At 36.0% G+C, this 7,268-nt stretch overlaps 1 protein-coding gene across 1 annotated transcript in view; it reads left to right on the top strand.

Moving 5' to 3' along the window:
- Positions 1-7,268, top strand: part of Lama2 (laminin subunit alpha 2) — a 668,494-nt gene that overhangs the window by 544,937 nt on the left and 116,289 nt on the right. The gene's annotated exons all lie outside the window — the stretch shown is intronic.

Genomic DNA, 7,268 nt, shown 5'->3' with positions numbered 1-7,268 from the left:
ACCCCTTCGCATTCTGTCCCTCTCCACCCTTCTCTGACCCCTTCGCATTCTGTCCCTCTCCATCCTTCTCTGACCCCTTCGCATTCTGTCCCTCTCCACCCTTCTCTGACAACCCAACTCCTGGTGTCATGCTTGTGATCCGTAGTGGAAAGGTCATTTGTTCCTTGATAGTGATTTTTTTAAAACTTTATTTGGAAAAAGTTAAAGCACACTGTCAAATCAAAATCTTCATATACAAGTTAATTTTACAGGAGACATTTTAAATTTTTATTTATTTACTTATTTTATTTATTTATTTTTACACTCCAAATTTTATCCCCACTTGCCCTGTCCACCCTTCAACTGTTCCACATCCTGTAGCTCCTTCCCAAGCCCTGTCTCCATGAGGATGTCCCGTCCACTTTCCCTCCTGGGTCCCTCCTTTCCTACCCACTAATGATTGCTGTTTCTCCCTCCAAAGTGAAACTGAGGCATCCTCACTTAGGACCTTCAGCTTGTTGACCTTTTTGAGTTTGATGGATTGTATCTTGGATATTCTGTACTTTTTTTTTTTTTTTGCTAATATGCACTTATTAGTGAGTATATGCCATGCATGTCCTTTTGGATCTGAGTTATCTTACTGAGGATGTTATTTTCTAGTTCCATCTATTTGCCTGCAAAAGTCAGGATGTCCTCATTCTTAATAGCTGAGCAGTATTCCATTGTGTAAATGAACCACATTTTCTGTATCCATTCTTCTATCATGGGGCATCTGGGTAGTTTCCAGCTTCTGGCTACCACAAATAAGGTCACTTTTAACATAGTGGAACAGGTGCTCCGATGGCATGGTGGGGAATCTTTTGGATATAATCCTAAAAGTGGTATTGCTGGGTCTTCAAGTAGATCTATTTCCAATTTTCTCAGGAACCTCCTGATTGATTTCCAGAGTGGTTGTACCAGTTTGCAATCCCACCAGCAATGGAGGAGTGTTCTTCTTTCTCCATATCCTCTCCATCATGTGTTGTCTTCTGAGGTTTTGATCTTAGCCATTCAGATTGGTTTAAAGTGGAATCTCAGGGTCATTTTCATTTGCATTTCTCCAATCACTAAGAACTTTGAACATTTCTTTAGGTGCTTCTCAGTCATTTGAAATTCCTCTGTTGTGAATTCTCAGTTTAGTTCTATTCCCCATCTTTTGATTGGGTTGTTTGGATTTTTGGTGGTTAGCTTCTTGAGTTCTTTATATATTTTGACTATTAGCCCTCTATCGGATATGGGGTTAGTGAAGATTTTTTCCCAATCTGTAGGCTGTCAATTTCTCATATTGACTATGTCCTTTGCCTTATAGAAGCTTTCCAATTTTATGAGGTCCCATTTATCAGTTCTTGATCTTAGAGTGTGAGCCATTGGAGTTCTGTTCAGGAAATTTCCCCCTGTGCCTATGAGTTCAAGCTCTTTCCACTTTCTCTTCTATTAGATTCTGTGTATCTGGTTTTATGTTGAAGTCCTTGATCCACTTGGACTTGATCTTTGTGCAAGGTGACAAATGTGGGTCTATTTTTATTTTTCTAAATACAGACAGCCATTTAGACTAGCAACAATTATTGAAGATACTTTCTTTTTTCCATTGTATATTTTTGGCATCTTTGTCAAAGATCAAGTGTCCATAAATGTATAGTTTTATTTCTGGGTCTTCAATTCTATTCCATTGATCAACGTGTCTGCCTCTGTATCAGTAACTTACAGTTTTTGTCACTATTGCTCTGTACTATAGCTTAAAGTCAGGGATGGTGACTTACCCCAGCCATTCTTTTATGATTAAGAATTGTTTTCACTATTCTGGGTTTTTTGCCTCTCCAGATGAATTTGAGAATTGCTCTCGCCATCTCTTTGAAGAATTGTGTTGGGATTTTGATGGAGATTGCATTGAATCTGTAGATTGCCTTTGATAGAATGGCCATTTTTACATGATAGTGATTTTTTAGCTTGTTTGTCTTCCTCCCTCCACTCTAGTTCTACCAGGAAAAACTGTTGTCTTCCCATTTGGAAACCCTGACCATTGTGCTCAAAATCAAAAGCATTTGTCAAACAAATTAATAAATTCATTTTGTGTTAATAACATTTTGTTATAATTTGAGCTACTTTGTGTTTTTAACAAAGAATAAAATTAACATGAAAATGCAGTTAAATGTTAATCCCTTGGTTACATCTTTGCAAAGTTTGTTATTTGTATATGTGTGTGTGTGTGTGTATATATATATATATTTCCTATTTTATCTTAACCTCTTTCATATCATATTAACTATGAATGAATAATTAATACATAAACTTACATACAATAAATTATATTTTAAATAACAGTAAATTTGTATAATTATATGTTTACTTATACATACACATTCAACACATATAAAACCATACGCTCAGAACAGAAGACATATTTATAAAAATAAAATCTTTAAAAACAAGAAACTCAATATCCTGCAGCTCTGAGACTCTCATTTGTATTTCACATATGTTGTAGACACAGCTCAGAAATTCAGATGTGATGCTCATGAATATGTATGAGTTGTAATTAGCTTAGAGAATGTTGCTTTATCACCTGTCTTGATTCTGCTGTTGTGCTTCAGTAACTTACTGAGCAATGTTGGAAAGTGTCTTTCTAAATTGCAATGAGTAGAAGCAGTTCTGTACAGCCATAAGATGTTCGTGCTTGCTATTCCCTTATCATCAGAGAGCCTGCCTTTCAAACCTGGGCATTGGCAGATTGCTTATCACTGACAGTTGCATGCCATCCGCTGTTTATAATAATTTGAAGATTATCTGAAAACACTAAGGCTTTTTTAAGAAAAGATTTATTTAGTTAATTTATGTATAAACTATCTTCAGATACACCTGAGTAGGGCATCAGAGCCCATTATCACCATGGAAATTGAACTCAGGACCTCTGGAAGAGCAGTCAGGGCTCTTAACTGCTGAGCCAACTCTCTAGCCCTCACTTTAAAAAAAAAAATTCCTTTATATTTTGTACATTCAAACCTTTCAATTCCGCAGGCCAATTGCGATGGCCAGCCAAGGTCTCCTTTCTTCCTATAACTGCTGACTTCAGTGTTTCTCATTACAACACTGATATACTCACCTACTCTAAAAGTGTTAATGGCTCCAATTGCTCATGTCTCAATACCACTAATATGATTTCAAATATTATGTAAAGGACACATCTAACAGTTTTATTTCATGGTAAGTCTAGATACTCCACAAGCCTATTGAATAGAAATACTTGTTGCTCATCCATGCATTAAAATTGCCTGTCCCTCTCATTGGTTTCACTCTCTCCCCTCTCTGCCTTCATATGTCACTTATATCCTTATAGGGCAGTGAAGAATAGAAAACTAGATCTACAGAAATTCCCAGCTTTCCAAAGTTTAGAAAAAATAAGATTATTGTAATGAGAAGGCATAACATTTTAAAAAGCAAAAATGAAGGAAGAAACAAAATGAGATCAGGGGCAGTAAGAAAAGAAGCGGGAAGAATGCAGGCTTGTGACAGAAAGGTATAGCATGCAAGGGAAGATTGAAAGCCTATAGCCAGCCAGCCACATTGATAATCTCGACAGCTGGCAATAAAATCCGTGATGTCACTGTACCTTATGCAGAAAGGAAAAGACATTCAGAATATATTTAAGTTATGCTATGCCAATACAACAATCTTATTGAAATAGATACCTGTTTTTTTCTACAAATCTCAAACTGTTAAAATTTACCCACAAATAAATGAATAATTCAAATAGCTTTAATAGGACTGGAGAGGTGGCTCAGAGGTTAAGAGCACTAACTGTTCTTCCAAAGAATCCAGGTTCCAATTCCCAGTACCCACATGGCAGCTTACGACTATCTATAACTCTAGTTCCACGGGACATGATACCCTCATACAGATAATGTGTGCAAGCAAAACACCATTGCATATGAAATGAAAATAAACAAGTTTTAAAAACTCAAAAATTTCTAAAAAATATATAAAAAATATATAACTTTGTGTTCATGAGAGAAGCATATTTGTAGTTGGAAACACACACCTCCACACACATATATGCATGCACATACACATGCACACAAACATATACATACATGCATGCACACACATGTATACATACATGCACACAAATACACACACTCACATGCTCCATTTCATCTGCCCACTCTTATACAAATACCTGACAAAGTTAGTGAATAACAACAAAAGTACACATTAATTTTCTTCATGAAAGCATGTGTAAAAATTATTGACAAAATTATAGCACATTGAATCTCACTATCCATTAAAAATATTATATAATATTTCTAAGTAAGGTTAATTAAAGGAATGAAATAGATATAATATTTGAAAATCAATGTTTTAAAATATTAAAGAAATAAATCATATAAGTTATGTCTGTGGCTGTAGGCAAAGTGCAGAACCCAAGATCATTTCTTAAAAATATTCTGAGCATACTGTGACTAAGAAAACGTCTCTGCATATTAACTATGAAGGTCTGTTACATAGAGGAAAAGCCTTTTACTACCATCATACTTCAGAGCAAAATGTTTCAAAGTTTTCTTCTTAGTTCAGGAAAAATGAAAGGATGTCTACACTTATCAATTTCTTTGTTTGTTTTTCATTAGATATTTTATTTTCTAATATTTCAAATACTATCCCCTTTCCCAGTTTCTTTTCTACACTGGGGCATTAAGCCTTTATAGGACCAAGGGTTTCCACTCCCATTGGTGCCATAAAAGGTCCCTTCATCTCCTTCAGTCCTTCCCCTAACTCCTCCATTGGGGTCCCTGCGCTCAGTCCGATTGTTGGATGCGAGCATCTAAATCTGTATTGGTCAGGATCAGGCAGAGCCTCTCAGGAGACAGCTGTATCAGGGTCCTGTCAGCAAGCACTTCTTGGCATTAGCAATAGTGTCTGGGTTTGGTGTCTGCATGTGGGATGGATCCCCATGTGGAGCAGACTCTGGATGGCCTTTCCTTCAGGCTCTGCTCCACTCTTTTAGACATGAGCAATTCTGGGTTAACATTCTGAAGATGGGTGGGTGGCCCCATCCCTCAGCTGGGGGGCCATGCCTAACCTCTGGATATGGTCTCGACAGATTGCTTATCACTTTCACTCAGTGTTGTCCTGCAGAAGGTGGCCAGCCTGTAGGAAGGGGACAGGAAACAAAAGTAGCCTATACTGAACAAATGTACTCAGTATTCATTCTGAAGCACCATGTCAAGTGTGCTCGCCATTGCTGTCTATTAAAAAATGTTACTAAAACTGATAAACAGATTGATCACAGTTAAAGAGCATGACAGAAATACACAAAATTAATCATTTGTAGATTCTGTCACAAAGGAATTGCAAGTTGAGGTTTAAAATGGGAAGTAGCCTCATTAATCATGATAAGAACAAAGAGCTCAAAAATACTCAGAAACTGAACAATCTTGAAATAAAAAAAGTCAGGTAATCAAGAGATAGACCGTGTCTATGGGTCAGAAAATGCAGTATTCTTTTGCTGACAATCTTAGACACATTGGAATTTACACTGAAAGAAATGCTAATAAAACCCGCTAGCATTTATTCCATATGACACCTCTGCTGAATTCATTGGGAATAAACACAAGAATACAGTTGCTCTACTGGACTTCAATGCTTTCTACAAGCTTACAATGTATAGACAATGTGGCATTGGTAAATATTAAATCAGAAGAGTCCAGAGGTATATCAAGACCACAAGGTCCAGAGATCCTGATGCTTACAAAAGGAATTCATGTCAAGTGAATAAATACACACATAGGAATTGGATATTTTGTACAAAAATATCTTATTCCATATTCCAAAAGTACCCATAAAATATTATAGACCTATGGATAAAGTATAAAAATATGGAACACTTGAAAAATGAAAGAAATATATTTGATCTTATGTAAAGATTTTTAGTATACAATACTGAAAGCCTTATACTTGGCATGGGAAAAATTATAAGCAGATTTCGTTAAAATTTCAAGATGATGCCTCTAACAAATTAATTTTAATAAAATAAAAATGTGAATCCCAATATAGTAAAATCAATTACAAAATTATGTGTCTGATCAATGACTCATACCAAGAACATGTTAATATCCTTCAAAACTTAATAAGAACAAATAACTTAATAAAAAATAAAACAAAACACTTAAACATCAAACATCTTGTGATTCCCAATGCTTGCAGAAAATGCGAAAGGAAGATCTGGAGTTCAGTATCGGTTGTATAGTGACTTTTAGGCCATCCTGGGCTACGTGGGACCTTGCCTCCAAAGCAAACACCAAAAGATTTAAGCAGGTTGTCCACCAAGGAAGATAGTAGATAAATACACAAAAACATCTTTAGCATGGTAAGTCAATAGGAAAACTAAAACTGAAAGCAAAATGCCAACATTAGAATGTTAAACTTTTCAAAATACTGAGATCACATTGGAAAGAATATACAGAAATAGAACACTCTCTTCATGAGAATTTAAAACAGTTTAAATATCTTATCTACCTGCTGGTGATTTCTTAGAATCTCAACCCTATACCTATTTGTGATCCAGTCTTTCCATTTCAGGGAATTTATTTCTAGGGAAATAAAAACACATGATAATAGAAACACCATGGAAGAATGGTCAAAGAAGCTGTACTTAGCATTCCCAGGGCTGAAAACAGAATGTACAGCCATCAGGTGATAAATGAATAAAGGGTTTAACGCATATCTGTGTAGTGAAACTGCATACCAGTTGCAACCAAATATTGATACACAACTCAGAGTAATATCCAAATGCATTCGAATGTAAGAAGCTGGATAAAAGGAGGCTATGCTAAATTATTAAATTTATAGAAGACTGTATAAGATGCAAACGATATCGGAAATCAGATGAAATGGAAGGAAGATGTAGGAGGGAGGAAAAGGAAGAGAACACAAAGAAACTATAGTGTGTTCTCTGCTTTTATTGTCACAGTATCAAGGTTGTGTTATGCCAAAATGTTCAGCTTAACTTAGTCTATAGGGAGGGAAGGACCTAAGGTTGATCCCTAGAACACAAATTAAAAAACTTAACTAAGCATAGTTGCTTGTATTTTCAAGGTTGAGGAAGCAGAGGCAGACTGATTCTCAACCCTACCAGGGAGTTCATGGTCAATGAGAGACTGTATGTCAAAGGAAAATGATAGCAGCACCTAAGAATAACACCTATGACATAGGAGTTGTACTTCAGCCTCAAGTGCACTCTCTCTCTCTCTCTCTCT

Source organism: Mastomys coucha, unplaced genomic scaffold, assembly GCF_008632895.1.
Source record: "Mastomys coucha isolate ucsf_1 unplaced genomic scaffold, UCSF_Mcou_1 pScaffold2, whole genome shotgun sequence".
Lineage (NCBI taxonomy): Eukaryota > Metazoa > Chordata > Mammalia > Rodentia > Muridae > Mastomys > Mastomys coucha.
This window is presented reverse-complemented; position numbering and strand designations above follow the sequence as displayed.